Source organism: Pseudochaenichthys georgianus, chromosome 3 (genome assembly GCF_902827115.2).
Source record: "Pseudochaenichthys georgianus chromosome 3, fPseGeo1.2, whole genome shotgun sequence".
NCBI classification, from domain to species: Eukaryota; Metazoa; Chordata; class Actinopteri; order Perciformes; family Channichthyidae; genus Pseudochaenichthys; species Pseudochaenichthys georgianus.
The window spans coordinates 47,819,123-47,841,848 of NC_047505.1; the positions used below are offsets into that span (position 1 = coordinate 47,819,123).

The 22,726-nt window shown below is 42.8% G+C and overlaps 1 long non-coding RNA gene across 1 annotated transcript in view; it reads left to right on the plus strand.

Annotated features, from left to right (window-relative positions):
• Positions 1-2,141: 2,141 nt before the first annotated feature.
• The window catches only part of LOC117462094 (uncharacterized), a 97,096-nt gene continuing 76,511 nt past the window's right edge, over positions 2,142-22,726 (plus strand). The window contains exon 1 of the long non-coding RNA XR_004553798.2: positions 2,142-2,216. This is a non-coding gene — a long non-coding RNA (uncharacterized lncRNA). The remainder of the gene's footprint in view (positions 2,217-22,726) is intronic.

Below are 22,726 nucleotides of genomic sequence, written 5' to 3' on the forward strand. Positions count from 1 at the left end.
CTCAGAGACACTTGGCTGGAGCTCTGGGCCACTGGGCCTTTGGACCTGCGAGTCCTCCACTTCTGTGCTTTGGATAGTAAAAGAGGGAGCTGCAATATTAAATCCTGCCCATTCTCGGCCCCAGTCCGCCTCACCGTACACTCCCACCTGCTCGATACCTCAGAAGAGCTTTCAAGTGCTCTTTGAAAGGAAGAAATCAGACCGTGCTCTTCCAGGCGCTCAATAGCATGGCACTAGCCTCTTTCAGCTCCCATGACACCACTCTCCCCCTCTCTTCTCAGTTCTAGGGTGTTTCAATTTATTTTTCTGTTCTTTTTTTCTTCTCTCCTTCTTCTATCTCTTACAACCTTGTATTCCCCCTGACTGCCTTCTTGTCTCAGGCTCTCAGCATTTTCTTAGTGCTAGAGAGAGCTGCATGAGCCATACATCAGGACACTTTCTTTGCTGCCGAATTACAGTAGAACAGTTGCCTTTTGTATTTGGCCCGGGACTAAATTGAAAGACAAATGAATACATCACGTCAGTATATTACAGTTGTCATTTTGGCAGTTGATGGGGAATCATAGCTGCCTGAAACACCTGCTCGGAGTACATCTTCTCATGTCTACTGCCCCTGGCCAACACCGCAGCATAGGACCACATGCTATTGCTGATAATTAGTCATGTCTCATCTTTCCCCTCCCTTGCAATTAAATGGGACTCCTTTTATGTTTGATGTATGCCAGCATAAACTGCTTTACTCCTAAAACACCTTCTAGATATCAGACGGGAAGTGTATGGTAAACTAATTGCTCCATATTGGACGACAGCCACTAGATATCATATTACGTTTGTGTTATTATTGTGTGAAAGTAATGAAACACACATACACACATGTACTATAGGAGTTTATGAATGAACGCTGTCAAAACTAATTCCCGTCCCTGTAACATCTTAACAGTTATAAAGCAGAGACGGTGCTTGGGAAAGCTGTGATTTGAAGACATAAGCCTCGGGCTCCTCATTCCACTCTGCTTCTGAACTCCCCTCATGCTCCCTGATACGGAGACACATTATAAAGTCTCTCCCTGTAGCTCTCCTCTTATCTTCGCCTGCTATAAAACTATCTCAGAGAAATAGCACAGCGTTAAGGTTTGAAGTAATCTATTTCTTTTCATTCTTCCATGAAACATATGCCTACTTTGTAACAAGGGGGAAAACTAATTATAGACTTGTACAGGAAAGATAATGCAGTTGTAGTGATTGCTTTGTCCCAGTGCTGGGGTTGTGTCTCGACAGTGTATGTGTACTGTAATGATGGCTTTATCTAGCTCCAATACTGCTTTACAAAGCCCTGTAATTATGTTAGATGCCCACAGAATGGCAGACACTCTTGGGCAATGGCCATTGTGAGGGAAAGAAGTACCAAAGGTCTATTAAAACTACTTTCCACTACGATTGTGTGTCGGCACAGGTTACTGCGTGGGCAACGGAATGCTTTACTGGCAGCGGGCACGCATGCAGTACAAACAAAGGCAATGCAAATATACATGGAAAGGTTTATATGCCAATGCTCATACAGTATGGACAGATCGTCAGTTTCCACTCAGTCTTTGCAGACTGTTTACACATAGGTGGATGACTTGGAAGCCTGTCATTATGTGTAAAGTGAGTTTTATGTTGGAAAATCAAAATACATCAGCGGTGATTATAGCTCATGGTCATAACATTGGGGGTAGAGTTTACTATACTTCTTCAAAAACATCAATGTAGTGTCCCTGCAGTGTCTCTCGAACGGCTACATCTTTTCTCCGTGAGGTCCATCAACAGCATTGTTCCAAGTATTTTCATATGATTGATAACAACAGGCAACATCTTTTGTCAAGACACTGCTTGTATATTTGTTTTGATATTGATGTAAGTCCAAGAGTACCATGTTGGTGTGAATGTTTTGAGTGGTAGTATCTGTTGGCATGCGTCTCACGAGTGCCGTAATGAGATTATTTGAGTGCACATCCGACGAATGGCACTTGCCTGCGTTTTTTTTCTCTGGACTCGCAGAGCACTCTTTCTTCCCAGAGGTCAAGGACAGATAAGGAGGTCTCTCTCTGTCTTCCTCACTCTCACCCATTTCCCTTTTTCTGTCTCTATTTCCGGCATTTAGCGTGTGAGGCAGTGCAGCGCCATCCAGCCGTGAAGCCATTTGGCGGTGAGGAGGAAGAGAGGGCCAGCTGAAGGTCAGTCAGAAGCACAGACAGACACGCATCCATACGTGCATACAGAGAATCATGCCTCCATTAGCAGGGTCTCTGTTTACCGAGGGGGAGACGCCAGGGATTTGGTGGCATATGCTGCAGCCCCTGGCAGCCTCGTGACAGAGCACTTACAGTAGAGACGGTGACCCAGAGGCTGTGTCCTGAGGCAACGCTGCCGGGCTGGGATGGACAGTGGGGGTGATTGGCGTGCCAGTTTACCTACTGTTCTCATACCAATCTCAAAGCATTTCTAATTTTTGTGGGATGCCTGTAGGGCTTCAGACGGCATCAGGGGACATTTTCTGGACCATTTCCCTCATCTCCATGCCACAAATCCCTGACCTGTTGGTGTATTCTGTGCATTGCCTTCTAGAAATATTGATAGTAGTTCAATAGAAGGAGAGCATGCAACTCATATACTTGTCCAAAATGTCCCACATGGGCAGTACAAGTTGTTTAAAAATAGGTTTTATCGTAGCTGGACTGAGTAGCATATGATGTAATGTTTTTGAATGCAAAAAGTTAGGGAATTTGCCAATTTGGCAGATAATTGAAATACAGAACTGGATGTAGATAAAACGTAAAATGTCCATCAAAATCCATTATTACCTGTCGGTCTATTCTGTACACAACTCTGATGGGGGGGGGGAGAAAGAGAGAGAGAGAGAGAGAGAGAGAGAGCATGCTCGTGAACTGTTGAGGGAGGGACGGGGGCGCTCGTGAACTGCGCCGGTGTTATGCCGTGTTATGCATGCCCACTGCACCTCGCGGGAGCGCGCACAGCGTAAAGCAAAAACTCCCAGACATTTCAATGATCTGTACGGCAAAGTTCGGTTTGGAAACGGTATCATTTCCTTTTTGGCGGGCATGCATAACACCGGAGCCTCGCTGCGGGGAAGCTTTTGTGCTGTTCCGAGTTTGTTCTAATCCGTCAAAATGACGGACTGCTTTCAGATTTTTACGTCATTGTTAAAGAAATTCCGTCATAGATGGAAAATATTCGGTTAACGCGACCTCTGCTCTCGGCCCACTGCAGCGATATTTCTTTCTAGAAGCATTTAGTGGGGAATGTTTTATGAATCTGTGAAAACTCTGTATCCCAATGGATATACATATTTAATGACTCAGTTAAGCAATGTCATCGTTGTGTATTATTAATAAGATTGGGGAAACATTTGCAAACTGCAGTACTTTGTGTATTTAACGTCTCCTTGTGGGTTTGTGCAGCCCACAATACCAAACGTATAAAAACAAATACAAACAAAATAAATAATGATTACAGGCTACAACGACAGGGCGTCGTAAAATACTTTATATGACAGTTAATGTAAGTTTGGTTGGACTAGAGGAAGTCTATTAAGATGTACAATATAGCAAGACTGGAACATTGTCGATGTTTATTAATCTATGTATCAGCACTGATGTCATTTTCTACCTTTTCATAGGTCTCGTCTACAACTCAGTTACAGCTGTTCAGTCCCTCTCTTGTGCTGTTTGTCAGCTATGCTCCTTCCAAACAGGGTCTTAAAGTTGGATTGTTGCTTTGCTCTTGTTGACTTCGAGCGGGTAATATTCCACAGTATGGAAGATGGATAATAGTGTCTTTTTTTTAGCTAGGCAGTTCCAAGACAAAAGCTGTCTTCATTAGGACCCCGTTAGACCTTGTTTCACCTGACTGACTGACTGACAGACCGGCCGTGGTGAGGCTCCATTAGACTGCTGCACAACTCTCTGTGGACTGCCCATTTACTGAAGGGCCCTCTTTCCTCTCTTTCTCTACCTCTCTTGCTCTCGCTTGTTCTGTCTGACCAGGGTAACCCCAGGAGCCCCCTTAACCAACGGTGGTTGAGAGCCCAGTCAATCAGACGCAATGATGTTAAACTCCTCTCCAATGAATACCCTTCACCAGTCATCACAGAGATTGTCTCTGTGTGGCGGCTGATTAGGAGCTTATCTCAAGTAGGTTCATCTCAATTTACTGTCCGTTTGAAGAGAGGAGCTAGCTTTTACTATTGCTCTGTCCTCTACATGATTGCTTTACCTTGGAGCAGACAGACCTGTAATGAGGAAATAACATGCCTTGCCAACTTTTATACAGCCCTTTTCTAATAGATTTGTCCGAAATAGTTCACAAAGCGAAGCCTGTGCATAGAAAGATATGAAAATGATGGTCCTGGGTTCACTGAATTATATTTGATCAGGTTAACCTCAGGAGCAGTTTCTGTCGGCTGAGCATTGTTTTCTTATTGCCAACATTAGTTTGGGGGGGAATGGAAGACGACTTAAAATGTTTATTATGCAAAACACAACTGAAAAATAATTTTGTCTGTGAAGAACACTGTGGTCGGGCCCAGGTTAACGTCCCTCCTACCTATTCATGTTTTTTAAATATATTTTAAAGATTTATTTGTCTAAACAATTAAGCCCTATAGAAAGGTTGATTTGAACTGAATGAGTGTGGTTGAGAAAGAGAGACTGTGTGTGTGACTGCAAATAAGTAATTATGATTTTATAAACATTTTAACTGCATAATGCTGCGTTCACACTGGACGTGATGCGATGTTTGGGGGCGGCGCGATTACATGTAAAGTCAATGCAGAGATGCGGACAGACGCGAATTCGCTCCACCTGCGCGCATGAAGCGGTTGATGTGAATGCCGCGGCACAATTGAGGCGATTGGAGGGGGCCGCTCGAGCGTCAGATTCGCGTGACGCGATCTCGCGGTAGCCAATCAGCGGTGAGGATCTCAGCCTGCCTTCACTGACGTTGAACCAGAAAACCAAAACATCAGGCGTTAGCTGTTAGCACTCAGAGCTCACAGCTCCTCATATCTGTTCAGAAACTAGACAGAAGTTAAACAAGTACAAACCACAGACTGCCTGTGTCATGGAGAATACAGTCGCTGGTTTATTTATGTCTGTACGCCGTTGTTGTGAGTGTGGACGGTCGGAGCATATACCACGTTAGCTTAGCCAATCTCCATTTAGAAAACACGCATTTTAAAGGGTTTTTCGTCTGCCGTCTGTCTGCAGACTTGTCAAAGCATTAATTCATGGTTTTTACTAACCGGTATCATTATGTAGTTACTCCGGCATCATTTTGAAACGTGTATTACAAGGTCGGGCCAGGACAGGTAGAACGGCGTTGAATTACTGTTTTTGAATTCCCTCCTGTGACACTCTTTCAAGGAGATATGAAAAAAAAGGCATCGATCTCCATAATGCATTGCTCCTCGTTGCCAGGGGGAAGTGAATGGGGATGGCAGGTTGGAGGGTAATCTCGGTGTAAGGAGGTTAGCGGGCATAGGATTTGATCATGCCTGGCCATTCGGTTCAGCGTTGAAGGATGTCAGCCACTGAGTGCCCATCGAGCCAGACAAGTCAATAAGTCCCCATCACCTCTCATTGGTTAGTGATGCTCTATTGGAGAGACAAAAACCCCGTTCACTGCCTCCCCCTCCCCCTGTCTTCACCTGTCAAGTGATGTATGGGCAGCAGGGAATCAGCGTCTGCTTCTAGCACTCAACAGTCCGGCCAGCAGCAAACACATCGACAGTCTTCAAAACTATTCGACTCTAACGTTTACTATCACTCAGTGTGGTGTGTAATTGCGGGTAGGCCTGTCACGATAATTCATTTTGTTGGACGACACATTTTCCCTGAAATTATTGCGATAAACGATAATATTGTCGCACCATTTTAGACCACTGACATAATGATAATACGTAATAATAATAATTCAAGTACATCCTTTCAAACAGAACTTTTTATTGAACATTCAACATTGCAAATGAAATGTGAAATAATATTCAAATATATAGATTATATATAATAAATAAAACAAATACATTTAATTATAACAAATTAATTAAAATCACACACAACCAAAACAATCAATTAAATAGACTCAGGCTGGAGCTCTCTCTCTCTCTCATATATATATATATATATATATATATATATATATATATATATATATATAAATATGAGCACACATTGTCCCACAAGCAAACCTCCTTAAAACAGCAGTCAAGTGTACAGTCCTCTGTCCATACAAAGACCCAGATGCCTCAACAGGCCATATCCAAATCTGTATTTCAAAGATTAAGCAAGGAACACCAACATGTTTGCATTGTCGGGCAAATGCATCTTTGATTGCAAACTGTAGGGAAGGTGGGGGCTCTCCTGCTGCTGTGTTTGCTCCCAGCTGGGAACACGGAATGGGGTGGTTGTGTTTCAGGTGCAGTGTAAGGTTGGTCGTATTGCTAGCTTTTGTTGCTACCTTTTTAAAACAAATGCGACACACCGCCCGGCTCATTCAAGTTTGTAGGTTAGCCTCGTTGATTTGGGTTAAATCCAAAATATTCCCACACCGGAGATGTGGCATTATGTTTTGCAACCACTTCCATTTAACTTCAAATTCCCCTCGAGTAAGTCACACGTTGTCTCCTGCTTGTCTCTATATTATTAATTTGGCTGCTACACTGCTGCACGCGGAGTGTCCTGACCTGGCTGTGTCATGGGCTGTGTGTGAGCCCCGCCCCTCACAGCGCACCGGGCTGTCAGCCACAGCCGCCGGGCTAACATGCTGGTCACATCCTTATGTACACAAACTCGCATGTAAACGGCAATTTATCGAGCTCAGAAAAGTTATAGAGTCCATTTTTATTTATCGTACGATAAGTCAATTTATTGATTATCGCAACAGGCCTAATTGCAGGTCTCTCCTGAGCGGTTTGTTATTGTGCCTCACCAGGTCCTCCTGTATACTTCAACAGCTGTGGTTTGCCAGCAGGATGAGTGTAGCTTGCAATCATCGAACAGTTAAAACAATTCACAGAAAACAAGCCATACTTTCCTCACCCTCGGAAGCATGCGGTCTCTTGAATCAGTGTAAGGCAGGGGTGTCAAACTCAAGGCCCGGGGGCCAAATACGGCCCGCGACTTCATTGTATGTGGCCCACAAGATCTTGCAAAGAACATAATATGTTTATTATACGCTTTACAGAAGCACGTTGCCCATGAACTACATGTCCCACAATGCATCTCAAATTTGACTTAAAAATATTCCTTATTTCTTAGAATTTGCCTTTTTTTCAAACTGTCACTTCTTTTTTTTAATTTGGCCTTTTTCTCCAGAATTTGGCTTTTCTTGGCTTTGTGACATTCTCATTGAAGAGACTTGCAATTACTTGCTCTAGACTTCTGCTTTCAGACGTAGTTAATTATGAAGTTATTACCCTATCCGATAATGATCCAATGCAGAGGCAATACTGTCATATAATACATTATTTTATATATATTATATATGTATTTTTATATAGTCTTGAAGTTACAACCGGCCCTTTGAGTGCGACCTTAAAGCTGATGTGGCCCGAAATGAAATTGAGTTTGACCCCCCTGGTGTAAGGGCTATTATGTGCACAGACCACAGGGATGATTGCATTCTTTGCTTGGAAATGGCTATAGATTAATTAGATTAATAGTTTTCTGGTGAGAACTTGAAAGAACCTAATTCAGGAAAATTAAACTGACATTAGCAAAAGGAGTTGACTTTTAGGATATAGCTGAATGATCTTACAAATGTGATCGTGTGTATTAAAGAACCAAGAAAGCAGTGAAATGAAGGCTGTAATGGTGGATAGATCAGACGGTTGGCTCTACTTTTGAAGTTCGAAGTCAGAAAAGTAGAAATGTAAAGCTGTATCCATGCTCTCTGTATCTCCCTGGAATAACTTTTTTAACATTTCCTCCTCAGATCTGAGAACATGAAATATATGTTGAAGAAAAGAAATATGAATCCACTTGTTTTCTTCTCCTCAGTTGCTCTCCCATCTCTCTCTGTATCTCTCCCTCAGCTCTCATCTCTAATTCTCCCTACCACTTGTTCCTTTCCACTACTACACTCTGCTTGCCACATGCTGTAAGTGAGATAAAAAGGTGGATTCTAGAAAACCTCACGAACTGCTTTATAGTCTTTGTGAGTGTGGAAGAGTTGAGGAAGAAGAGAGATGTAGAGAGAAGAACAAACGGAGGGCTGTTATAGTGAAAACAGACGGTCTGACTATTGCACAAGTACAGGCTTTGTTGTTTCGTTGGGGCGCTTTGGGACCAAGCTTGCAAAATACCGTTGGATACCGTCTTAATAGGCTTATACAAGAGTCTGTTATGTGGGAATAAAAAGCAGTGACTGTAACATCCCATTATAAGGACATTGCAACGTAAAGAGTGAATTATAGAGCCAATGAACGGTCAGACAAACAACTGTTCTCTTTGTGTCTCTTTGAAGTATCTGTTATTATTTTGCATCCATGATTTCTCTAAATTATATTCTTCCACTGAAAAACATTTTAGATTCCGCATCAAAAAATATCACAATGCTTTGAATATGTTAAGCCAGATTAAAATAAACCGTTTTTTGTTTAAATCATTCGTAAACAAGTCAGATTAAAAAATATTCACAATCGCAAACCTTTTATCCAGTTTTTTTTCTCCCATCTCCAATTTATGTTGCTATTGCTTGTTTTTATGGTCCTTAATGTTCTTTTATGAGCCATGATTATTGCTGCAGCCGCATTAACCAACTCAACAAGTTGTTGTTGCACATGCACTCCAACAGAAAGCACGTTACCCAATGCTACTCTCTTTCGGCCCTTGTTTTGTTGACGATATTCCTTTACTTGTATACTGTAAGAGTGTTGTCTTTTTGATATCAAACCTGGATTAGAAGCTGCTTTCTTGCTTTAATTTAGGATTATATGTGTCAAAACCGCTGCTGCGTCTGTAAAGCCGGTGTGTCCTTGGGCAAGACACTTCACCTGAACTTGCTCCTGTGGGTATTGTCCACAGTGACCATTGCATGTATAAATATGTGTGTAATGTGAATCTGTAAAGTGCTTTGAGCATCTGGAAAAGCGCTATAATAAATGTAAGGAATTACTATTATTATTATTAAAACATGTACCTCACTGGAGATCCACAGGTGGGTACACTACATTTACTCGAGAACATGACATGAGATATAAAAAAAAGTTAGTGTGTGTTTTTCTATTTATCTTTTACAACATATCTAATATCATCTTGTGTAGTTTTACAGGGATATTCATTGGCTGATGTACCTTTGACCCCCTACTGTACTTGTAGTAGTTGATATTAAGTATTTTTCTGCATTAGCTAAAACCATATGCTTGAGTGAACTCGGCGCTGCCTGGCTAGATGCTGCTGCACACATGGTTAAGGTTTAGTTTTCTTCCCTCCATAAGGAAGGCGTGGTCTGATGCCATGCAGAGTTTATGGCCTTAAAGCCATCTGATCAGGTGTGATGTGTTAAGATGTTACAGCTTAGATCTGGTGTGACCCAAAACCATAAAATATATTTCCTGCCGTGAGCTTTTCATCTCTGTACCATAACAAACAGTTTGACGTATATAAAATGTACTGCAGCGTCTCAAACCTCAGTTCATTTGAACAGTCCTTTGTCGGTTAGTAGTTTTCCAGATGTTTCCCCATTGCAGTTGGTCTTTGTAGCATTGCTTGGCAAGATGTGATCGCCAAGTCCTTCCTGCAAAAGGTCAAAATCCAGTGCTCATGAAATCCAACATTTGTATATTGCCAGGCTTCCTTTCGTAACACATCAAATGATATTCACTGAGAAGGGGATACAGTCTTTGTTTCACTTTGTTCATGCTCAACATGCTGAATGCACCAATTTTATCCCACTTCACAAGACGTAACATAACATGGATGTGCAATTACACCAGTTTTCCTCTGTGTAGTTGTGGTTTTATTTAATGATTTTGATGTGAACACATTATGTTGCAATGTGTTTCTGGCTTATTACAGTCCCCGGGCGCTCTGCCCCAGAGTGCAGAGAGGATTAAGACCTCTTAGACAGACCCCATTTTGTGGTGAAACGCTCAATAACATTTAACTCCACACTATCAAACCTCCCATCTCTCTCAAACTGAACCTGTTGCATCAGTTGTTCTGTATTTTCTGTGTTCATTGTAAATGTACCAATATATAAAACAATTGGTTGAACCACCAACTTAAGTTTTCATGCATTATTACATTACATTTAGCTGACACTTTTATCCAAAGTGAACTACAATAAGTACATTCGACCAGGAAGACACAACCTTGAAGAAAACGGAATCTTACATCAGGTTTCATAGAGCCAAACATTTCAAGTGCTGCTCAACTGGCTACACCGTAGATAAGCCAGTCCTTTATTAGTATATAAGTGCTCTGTTAGCAGTTCTTAGTTAGTAATTATATCGCTCGAGGTGGAGTCGAAAGAGATGAGTTTTCAGTCTGCACCGGAAGGTGTGTAAGCTTTCTGCTGTCCTGATGTCAATGGGGAGCTCATTCCACCATTTTGGAGCCAGGATAGCAAACCTATTATTGTGGTTGATATGAGAGGGGTTGTTTTTGCCCCTCTAGTAGAGCATTAGTAGTTGAACTGCTTCCAGATACCAAAAATATGGCAGGATAACTTTTTATTATTCTGGTTTTCTCTCAACTTAATGTATTGGGTCACCTAAATATTTCTTAACCAACACTAAGTGAAAAGGAAGTTATGGATAAATTGCGTTAAAATGTGTCGTAATTTCTGTTCAACTGAGAATTAATCCTTATATTTATTTTTTTCCTGGCATGATTGTCCCAATCAAATCAATAATTGTAATATCTTATTGACATGAAACTTAATGAGTACATTCATGTGGTCAAGGAGAAAACTGTTTTGGTCTCACCTGGGCTTAGCTTTTAGCAAAAATGGCTCCGTTAGCCGCTTTCACACCAAGTACTTTGCCGTACTTAGTGCCCAGCACGGAACTAAGTACAGATCACGTTCAGACCGGAATAAGTTCCCTGAGGGAAGATTACGCAAAGGAAGCCGCTGACGTCACTTCTTCTTCTTCTGCTTTGGGTTTACTGGCAGGCCGCAAACCCCTTCACGGCGTATACTCCCACCCGAAGTCCCCGGCCGGAAGTCCCCGGAGTTGGGGACAGGCTTCAGTAGTTTGCAATTCGCCCAGCCAATCAGACATTTGAACTTTACCCAGGAAAGTCCCACCTCTCTAGCAGGCACTAACAATGGGGGTAAAAGTTCTCGGAACTAAGTACTCTTTTTGGTGTGAACGCAAATTTCCAGGCACTAACGGACGGGAAAAGTACGAGTAAAAGTACTCCGGTGTGAATGCGCCTATTGTGAATGAGTGTGTTATAGTAAACCCTTTGAATGAATTTGTTTGTGCTGTAGTTATTTGGAAAAAGGATAATGCCTTCCCTTGCCATCTTCCATGAATAACTGTACTACATATCATATGGGGAAACGCAGTGTCCAGTTGGATGTCTGAGCACTGGCGGTGGTGTGTTGTAATCCTTCATGTCAGAGGTTAAAAGGCACAATCAGGCATTTCAAGCGGGAGATCCAAGCAAGCTTCCTGGCGGCCTTTTAGTACCTGTGCCTCCTCTGGGATCTCTTTCCACATCAGTATGCAGGTCCACTACCTCAGCCCCTTCTCATTCCATCCACCCCTGGATTTATTTTCATACTATGGGGGTATGATAGCCACTTAATAATTCATATTTAGAGTGTATACCCATGCACTGAGAAATTCTGATTCATCCTCCTGAGTAGCCGCCCACCCTCTTGCATCATTTAAGCCTCCAAGTTCTAGATGTGGCTTTTTCGCTCAGTCTGTGCAACGCTCTTCGAGTAGAGCTGTCAAAATCTTGAGCGTAAGAGGAAAGTTTGTGTGGGTAGACAGGATCTTCTGTTTTCTTTTAGTCAACATGCTTATTTAAAGAGCAACAAGAGTCGGATCCAACCCAGTCGGAGTTCAACTCAAGACAATGACTCTGAAGACGCAGGGTGGCACTGACACATATCCCCATCTGAATCTGATGGAGTCTCGAAATGGTCTGCACTCACATTTGAGCCCCTATGACCAATATCTTTTCATGTAAGAAAAAAACAATGTCTTCACTTTTCATGAACTCAAAGCATAATGCAGAAACTCAGCCTTTCTATAACTTTACTAAAATAGGAACAACCATTCAGATTAAAATGAGTTTTCTTTAAAATATTAAACTCTGTAAAACGTGTACATTACAATCATAGTTTAGGGCGACTGTGGCTGCGAGGGAGTACGGTCGTCTTTCCACCAGAAGGTTGTGGGTTTCGATCCCAGCCCGTGCAGTCAACATGTCGATGTATCCTTGGGCAAGATACTTAACCCTGAGTTGTTCCCGATGGCATGGCCAACGTTGTGTGAATGTGCATGTCCTAACTGCTCTGTATGAATGGGTGTGAATGGGTGAACGACATGTAGTATGTAAAGCGCTTTGAGGGGTCTTAAAGACTGGATAAAGCGCTATATAAGTACAGTCCATTTACCATTTACCATAGTTTAAATGTGTATTTGCCAATCCAGTATGTCTACCTGTTTTAACCTGGATTATCTAGGACAACCAAAACATCTGAAAGGTGGAGAAGAAAAACTACACTTTCCATATAATAATTTCTTACATTTTTTGTTACTTGTTAGATGCTTGTACATACTCAATACTGTGGACAATGTGGGGTGAAGTGTCTCATACAACGACTCACACAACGACATGCTGACTGCAGTGGGGTTTGAACCTGTGCTCCCCTGATCCGAACACCAACGCACTAGCCCACTGCGCCACACGCCCCCACTTTTGTCTTGTTCAAATAAAACGATTATAGAGCGTAAACATATCGTACTTAGCAAAGCACAGATGTATTTATCAGTGACATCAGTGCCAGTCTAAGAAACCGATGCTGCCAGAGCTCGGTTGCCGAGTTGCTCAACCTTTGACTGATGTATTGTTCTGAAATACTGGAACAAAATGTGAGAACAAACTGAAAGGCTTTGTAATATGATGGAAACCGGTGTTACCTGGCCGCTCGCAGTGTTGCATGTGGCGTCCAGATCAAAACACCGTGATGGTTTCAGTTCTTTGTGGACATGGAAACTGAAGCTTCTATTTGTTTCAAAGCGTTTTGAGGATCAGTTTGTTCGGTCTTATCATCATGGTTTCCTAAATATGTTTTGCTTGACCGTGTTTTCAAATGTAGACATTGTGCATTTCCTTGTCAACAAGTTAACCAGCTAGCATTTTTACGAGTTACAATTACATGCCTGTTAAATCATGGCATAAATAATCAAGAAGTTGGCCTACAGAATGGCAGCAGTGGATATACTGCAGGCTTACAGTCATTCTTTTGACTCTGAACGTGCCAGAAAAGGACAGCTCTTTGCTCTTAACGCTATGTTCTTTTTCAAGTCCCACTTGTCAGAAAGAAAGAGATAAATATAGTTTATGATAAACCAAAATAAATGGGTGGGTTCAGAAATGCGCAGCACAACAAGCCACAGAGGAAGATGTGGCCTACACAGACCACATACAAACAGCCTGCCTCTGCCACGGAAATAGATGCTTACATGGGGAAAGAAAATAGTTGTGACAATAATTAGAGCTGGAAATGTTGTTAAGAGTGGTTGAATCCTCTCATACAAACCTACCTGATGTTGAATGAAGTGCTAACTGTGGCTTTTTCTGGAGTTTTGTATGTGGAAAAGTTTTATTGCATCATTTAGCTTTCTAAATCATGGCCTTCCTTTAAGTATGAGTTATAAACAGCTAGCAATGACACACGGGACACATTTACGGGAAGTGCTTTAGTGCAAAAATAAATGACCTTTGCTGCACCTTTTTTAGTCCAATACTGTGGATGGAGTTGTCATTTTGCCATGCATACATTTTCCTCTGCCTAGGACAGGGGTCGGAAACCCGCGGCTCTCGAGCCCTCTACTCTGGCTCCCTCGAGCTTAGACAAAAATAAGAAGGAAATAAAAGTTTTTGTAGGACTATTTATGTTTTGTTGCATGGTTGAAAATGTTCCGTATTTTGAGGTGATACTGTGACACATAAAAACAAAACTGGTTTAATTAGGTCAACTCAAATATGCGTCATATCCTGCTACGGTCCCGCACCAGCGCCTTTTCTTGCAGGCGATTAACCTGACCCCCGGCTCGATGAGCGAACTATGGATAAATCAAATCAAATAAAAGTATCGGAGGAACACAGAGGGTTTCATTCTGCGTGGAGAGAGTTATCTGCTTTCACAGCAAACGATGCTGGCTTACCGGTATGTTTGATATGTGGAGAGAAGTTCTCAAAGGTGCTGCAGCCTTTACGTATTGGAGGAACAACACGGAAGAGGAAGACAGCTGACGATCTGCAGCTATATGTTTCATTTATTTCAAAGTGGGCCGATTTTAATTATATTCATTTTCTTCAAATGTGCAGAGGACTCCCCGAGTGCTGTGTTTAATTTATTTTAAAGTTGGCCTGTGTATTCTTTTTAATTCTCCTTATCAAAGTTCTTTGTTTCTTATTAGAGGTAAACAGTTTTCTATAATGTAATAAATGCAAAACATTTTAGTTTTTGTCTATGATGTAACAATATATACAACTTTATAAGCTATCAAATATGTTTTGCGGCTCCAGACAAAAAAATTGGTGGTAAAGGGGGGAAAGGCTGCAGACCCCTGGCCGAGGAGGTCATGTTTTGGTTCGGGTTGTTTGTTGGTGGGACTATTTCTCAGCACGATTATGAAAAAAACCTTTTGGACCACTTTCATGAAACTTGGGAGAAGGGAAGAGTACGGGCCAGGGAAGAAAGCATTACATTGGAATGCTTTCAAATCAAGGGAAGAAACAACTAATTATTTTTGCACTTTAGTCAACACCCTGAAATGCATGGACTTGGCGGAGGTCTACGCTCTTGGAGTGTCCTTTTAGTTCAGTTTGATTTCTAGACTGTGACATATGCAGATGAAGACAATATTAAAATAACCTCCTTGGAGGAAGTAATAACCTTCAAAAAGTTAATATATTAAAGGGAAATTACGTTTCTCACATTTTATTTCTCACATTCAACTGGAATTATGCATATTATTTATATTGCTCTTATTACTTTTTTACACTAGAACAGCTGCTGGATTTAGGAACACATCATCTTCTTAAGTGATTTCGTGGAAAATGGCAGATAAAGTGCAAGATACCACAGCATTGGCAGCTAGGCCTGATGGTGTCCTTCCCCGGTATGCCAACACTGGTCACAGAGCTACAATTAGCAACCAGTGGTGGGCCATCCAATCAAAAAGTCCTATGTAGGAAAGTGTGGGTTTTACTGTGCTGACAAATGTCCTTTATGTATTTGCTTAACTCTGTACATGGGAGAGCAGATCCATCAGCAATACAAAACCGTCACAACATTTTAAGTACCCACAAAAAGAGGCGTATAACGTACTATAAACATGGAAACTGCAGAACAGAATAGACACATCCGCTGCTGAAACAAACCTCACATTTTACAAGCTTCCTCTATCCACAGTTATGTGCCTATTCAGTATAACAGAGCAGAGTCTGCTGAAAGAGGGGAAGCTGGACGAGTAGAGGATGGGAGGGCTCCCAGGAGAGCGCTGCCCGGAGGAGGCACGATTAGGAGGTGAAGCAGTCAAACGCTCACACCAAATGTGCTGGCACGTCATGATAACCCCAGGCTGTTCCAGGGTAAGAGGACTGACAGGCAGACTCTCCTTATGGCTGACTTCAGCTGTATTGTTTATCATCTCCTATCGCCAGGCCTCTGATGAGACCTCTTGCCGCCTCCTGCTCATTTGGAGCCTGCACAAGCCCGCGCACTGAAACACAGCCATGTTTTAAAACTCTCAATTGCAGCCACCAAACCTTTGACAGCATGTTTGCTGAATGCTTTTTGGCTTCATCCTTGATTTGAACATTTTGTGAAAAATCTAGTTTACGTTAGTATCATTTTTACTATGTGTTTGATACGAATAAAGCGAAAGAAGTATTTAAAGAATCCAGGAATTAAACTAAAATAAAGTGTACTTCACATACCCTCACTGTATACAGCAGTATGCATGTTCCCAACATTTTTCCAGCTGTGATGTTGAATCTAAAATTGACTGCCGTACATATAATCAGGTTTCAAATCCTACTCGTGTATACTCTCCCATAAGTACATTTGTATTTATGAGAACAAAGCATCGTGTATGTTCTTACTATCTGATGAACAGTAGCGCTCCAAGCGTGTACTACATCACCTTCAGATTTGTAATCAAGACATCACTTTGTTCATGTGTCTTTGCTTTAAATAAACTAATCCTTTCAGACGCACGTTTGTGCTCAAACAGCCGTGCTGTGAATAGACCAGAAGAAGCACCTGGTTGCCTGCGGTGGTTATCTTTCATTTCATTCAGCAGCTTGTGTCAGCTGACAAGATGGCCGTCACTATGAAAACACCTTGGGTGTTACTGCTGCTGAATGGCTCTTTTGTTTTTGCATTCTTCTGTTGTGTGAACACTGTTATGGTTTCCTCGGCTGATAATTACTGAAGCAATGTGGGATTTCTTGTGCCGGCCTGTAACCTCTGCCTGTGTGTGAGCGAGCGCATGTTTGTGTAGACCTTGACTGTAATAGTACCTGACACATGCTTTAGTACCTTTCAAGCACAAAGAGGCTATAATCTGCCAAAGTTTCTGACTCGGGAGAGAGAGAACAATCGTCTTGGCACAAATGGATAGAAGAAGGGTTTTGTTTTTCGCAGAGATAATTTGAAGCAGGTCAAAAATGAGAGCATCATAATATGATTGCCAAGTGAATTGAACGAGGCCCATGGCCGTGGGCCCTTCTTTGTTTTCCCAGCAGCGGTGGCTGCGAGCGTTTGATGGATCCTAATTGAACACATATTTATTGTGCTTGGTTCAGCTGGAGTGTGACGGCTATGATGATGCCTCAATTAGAACCATTAACAGGATGATTGTGCCTGCCTTTCTGGAAAGTTTTTTTAGTGAATGAGGTGTTTTTTTCCCCTGCCACTGTGATCCCGCTTTCAAAGCACAAGTGCCCCGCGGCCATCTGGGAAAATCGCCTCGTGCTTTGACGAAAAGGACGATGGAGGCTTGATTCGTCAGTTGTCGTGGAAACACAATGCAATAACAATCCTCTTAGTCTATGGAAGAGAAAATGCCAAGATGTGTGAGACAGCCAGAAGGGTGAGGAAACGGCCCTTCAGAGGTCTGTCTAAGAGCCAGCGACTGAGCACAAAGTTATCTTCCCTCCTGTCTTCAGGGCAGAAAATGTGAGCAGTCACGGGAGGCATGCTTGAGTGTCAGAGCCATGAGGAGAACTTATAGCTTGTTTAAGGCTTAGGAGAGTGTTGTGACCGTAGAGGCCTGTGTAGCAGCTGATAGGTTTGAGTGTGTCTAACCCTGTGATCTGTGTGCTAACATTGGCCTACTGGGGTAAAATCAGTTCCTCAACTCTCTGTCTTTGTTCCCTGTGAAGGGAGGCTTACCCAAGGACCCCCTGTTTACTCTGGCCCGCACAATGGCGAAGTCTAAACTCCCTTTGTAGGGTGGATTTAGGCTAGATTTACTTCAATTTGATCTGGGAGGGCCCCTTTTCATCAGCCTGGAGGTCTAATGCCCTTAACTGGCTTAACCTGGCTCCCCCTGTGAGCCCAGGACCTTCATGCCCACAATCTCTCGCCTCTTTGCCATTCCTACTTATCCCCCGCTCTCCACCTCGCCCTGGAGTCCCCTGAGGATCCCCAGCAACACCCGGGTTTGACAGTGGCAAAGCATGCTGGGGCTTGGTTGGTGACACCTGAAACTCATGTTTAACATGTCATAAGCATGGCAGGAGTCGGCATGAAACATCAGCCTGACACCCATCCTCTGTCTAAACAATGTGTGAGGAACCGGCATTCTGGGAATGGACAGGCAGATTGTCTGGACTTGTCCTTTTAGCACTTGCTTCAAATGTAGAAATGATAGAATGCATTCTCTCAGGATGGATGCTTGGGTATTCTCATATCCACTGTAATGGATTTGCTCATGAATAAAGATGAGATGTCGTTGTGTTTCTTTTGTTACCATGGACTCAGAGGTCTCCCACACCGGAGAGTGCTCGCTCTGCAAGTGGACTCTTTCAGAAAACATGTTTTAAAGATACAGTTAGAAAGTGATAAAAGTGTAGATTTCAGCATTCCTTTTATCACAACTGTCAAGGATCGTCATCTACATCGAAAGAAACTAAAGCTCATCTGCCGTGTTTTCAACTTTTAGCACCGGCATTCTTTTACTCTCAAACTCAAATACACGGGGCCAAAATAAAAAAATGGGTACTAGTCGAGGGCCGGACTGGTCCAATGTTTATTGCAAAACGTATTGAAATGAACTTACTGCACATATTAAACCTGGAACTAACAAAGCTTAAATTATTGCCTATAAAAACAACTTTTATGATTACATTTTCCCACAGGCCAACAACAGCTTCAAAAAAACAATTTCCCTCAAAGAACAAACCAAACATGCCCTGCTGTCTCAAGAAGAAAAGTGCAGAAGGAAACATCCATTGAACTCAGTGTGCTGCTCTGAGATGCTAGTTCAGATACTTGGCATCTCATCTCGGGTGCAAGGTCATCAATGTTTGGGGTCAGGCTCTGAGCTGAGGAAACCCTCAGGATGGAGTGAAGGTGTGCGTGCAATATACCGGCGGGCCAGATCGAATAGTAATTAGAAATGATCCTGCGGGCCGAAATTAAATCCACCACGGACCTGATTTGGCCCCCGGGTCTTGGGTTCTGGAATGTGTTTTAGAACATGACAAACTTCCTGTTGGCTCAAACTGGGCTTCCTGGTGAACAGCACCATGATATTGTCATTTCCCAGGTACGCCGCTGGTCTTTAGTCCTCATCTTCTGACACAGCCAGGAGTAGGCTAACCACAAAATGGTCTCCCGTTGTTGCTATGTGCAATGTTAACCCTGCCTCCCCAAATTCGATATTCATGAGCCGAAAAAATATTCTTTTCAAAAAGTTGTTTTGAATTGCAAATTTCCCCAAATCAGCACCTAGCAGAACACAGTGGAGGAGAGTAAATGCAGGGACAGTATGGCGCTTATCCCTGCGCCTGTAAGCTCCCCACACTGACACGCTGGCTGCCAGACTGTACTCTGACATATGTGCCCAAATTGTCATGGCATAATTATGTAACCTGGACCATCCAGATTATTCAAATGCCGCCTGAAAGTGTCATCTTCAGTGCCGGTGAGGCTCTTGAGACCTGTCACCTACTGAATTCGAAATGGTTACATTTTGAGTATGGGTGTCTCTCTCTCTCTCTCTCTCTCTCTCCTTGCAGCTGCTCTCTACTTTCTCTCCCCTCGAGCTTGGCCTAATCCAGAGGCACAGCATCACTGCAGCATCAGTGTTACCTTTGATGGGCCCGGATTAAAGCAAATCTACATTCCTTTGGTGGATTTCAAACGCTGCCTGAACAATGATGCCAGCCAGAGGCGAGGTAATGAGGCCTGCAGTGGACTGGCAACGAGTGACTTTAAAATCAACCTGATTAGGGGCAGAGATATTATCTGTGCACCGCTTTTTGCTCTGCCCGTCTCTCTTCCATCTCGACACTTTACTTCTTGCCTCTTTTCCTCCTTTCGGTTTTCTCTTCAAGTCTCCTAATTTGTTGCTCTCTTTTCCAACTCTCTCCCTCTCTTCACTCCGGCTCCCCAGTGAGGGAGGCCTGACTTAATTAGTGGGCTGGAGTGTGAATATGCCTTTCACAGGGTGTTAATGAAAAGCTTTGCGCTTTCCCTTTCAGTGTATTAGTGACTGCCTGCACCCCCCCCCCCCACACCTCCTCTTTGCCGGCCTCCTCTTCCTCCTCCTCCTTCTCCTCCCTCCACTTCTCCTCAGCTCTTCTGACCGGAGGGAGGTGTTATTACAGGGGCTGTTGACTCTGCGGCTTTAGGTTTTGGGTCTCTGTTGTACTGAGCTGATAGCTTAATTAAACATGCAAATCGGATCTATCGAACACGTCTTAACACCCATTCTCCGTGTAGCTGTTATGTCGCGTCAGATGGTCTTTCTTTGTGTTTGAGCTTTTTTTTATAAATCTCATTATACGATACTAGCTCGTGTGAACATGCTGTTCCAGCTCAAGGTGAATTTAATTGAACACATACCTGATTGATCTTTGTGAAGCAATATGTGTACAATAGTGATTTTGACATGTTCCTTTACATCAATGGCGATCATTTTACGTCTAATATTACATGAAATGCCACCGTTGTTCACAATTCAGTGGTTGTTGTATAATCCATAGCATGATTAATCAAAAGCTGTATTTCTCCCCGAGATAATGCCTTGTTTTGGGATCCAGACCGCAATGTATTTAGACTTGCAGGAATGATGGTAGTACACGACATCATTGTAAGTCCTACTTTATGCCTTAACATCCCAAACGGTACCAAAATAGTAAAAAAAAAAGCTAACATATTCATCTGTCACCAGTAATATTCCTGTATAAGCACCTTATGTCAGTTCTACTGTCACCTCACGCTTGTGTAATGGCTGCAATGCAGGTATGATGAGAAGTGTTACCTCTGGCGTTAAGAAAACACTCCACATGGATTGATTCTTTTTGACTTCCGATTTGGTTGCACTGCAAGTAATGATGACTTGGGGGACAATTTCTAGCTCCACTAGTCTACAACCCCAAGGCACACCAGCTCAGTTGCAGAGAATATGTAATCTTACATTTAAAATGAGTAGCTTCACACATGCAATCTTTTTGCTGTACCCGTATTTTGTGTTAAATGATACTGTATCGGCAGTCTCTCTTGGATTACACGAAAACAATGTTTTAAGACGCTTGTGTTGGGCTGCACCCCTCACTTATTGCACCGCACTGCTTTTTGGTGTTCTGCAATTTTTCCACCGGCCACCGTATGCCCAAGAGTTAGCCATTGCTGATATATCCCCACAGAAGTATGTGTGGCACTGTCACGCATGAGCAGTACTTCTCACTTGCTCTTTGGAGGTAGACTATTAAGTAAAGGAGCAAAATAAATCGGCCACCTAGTACGTACTCGGCCAATCACATATTTGTTGAATTGCATTTCAGAGTGCTATTTAAATATGGGGACTCAGTGGGTTGATTATTATAACATGAAAATAAAGCAATTTAGTTTTTTTTTTTCAATGTTTATTTATATAGCCCAATATCACAAATGTTACATTTGTCTCAGTGGACTTCAGTGTGTACAGAATATGACAATACGACACCCTCTGTCCTTAGACCCTCTGTCCTTAGACCCTCTGTCCTTAGACCCTCTCTCCTTAGACCCTCACATCGTACAAGGAAAAACTTCCGGAGAAAACCCACAGTTTTCAAAAAAGACATGGCATTGTACAATACAAATTTAAAAGACAAGAAATAAACAAGAAAGTAGAAAATATACATGTTGACTTTACAAACATACTACTACATCAGTGGTTGGATTGTATAATTTGAATATGCATACAGCTTGTTGGGTAGAGGCATATATTAAAGCGATATAGCTGTTCATACTGTCATCTGCCAGTCAGTTATTGATGTTTGATGAAGCTGTCTCTCCCATTGACACTTATGGCAGCTCCCAGCCAGGGAGCAGGCTAATCCTGTGTTTCAGGGATGTATAATGATATCCCTGGGCGCTATAGGATGTTTCTCTCTGTATGGTGCCAGCTTCCTAGGCCTCTGGCGCTGCTCTTTACGGGCCCTGGCCCAGCCCCAGCACCCTTATGCCAGCCATAGCCTTTAGGCGAGGGGCAGCTTTTGTAATGTCTTGCCTTGTCACTTCCCACCAAGGCAAATACAAAGCAATGACAAAAAGAGCAATTTCTTGGCCATTGCTTGTCATCAAGCTAATTGAGAAAGGAGGGTATGTTGGGAGTCTGGGGACGGCAGACAAGTACATGCGGCAGAGGGGGGGGACTTCTTGATTGGCAGTGGCCATGTGGGAGAGTACTTTTGTGTGTGTGCATGTCCATGTGTATGCGTCTGGGTCTGTGTGCGGGATAATCCTGGAGAATCTCTCTCTTTGAAGGGGAACAGATGTAGATTTACATATGTGGAGGGTCCCCAGCCTGTGATGAGATTAGCTGGTTGGGATCTTTCTTCACAGCAACTGGAAGGTGCATATTTAATAAATGCCTGGAGCTAGGCTGGGGCGTGCGGGGCCCGGCCCTCAGAGAGCCGCAGGACAAAGGCAAACGAGGCCCATGGCAGGCTGGCCCATATGGGAACAGGGCTGCTTACAGATTGCACCGGCCTTTCTTTGGTTGTGGGACTAAGCTTTAAGGGGTTTATATACAGAGAGGGCAGCACTTGGCGGACCACTTCTGCATCCTCTTCACAACGAGGGGTAATAAAGGGATTTGGAGCTTTCCGCGGCTCATCTGTGTGCTTGTTTGCTCACTTGTGTGTGTGTGTGTGTGTGTGTGTGTTTCAGAGAGTGCATTGAGTGTGAATTTTGTGTTTGCATGCAAGTCTGTTTGACATTGTGCATTTACAACCAACTGTGCTCATTTCAATGT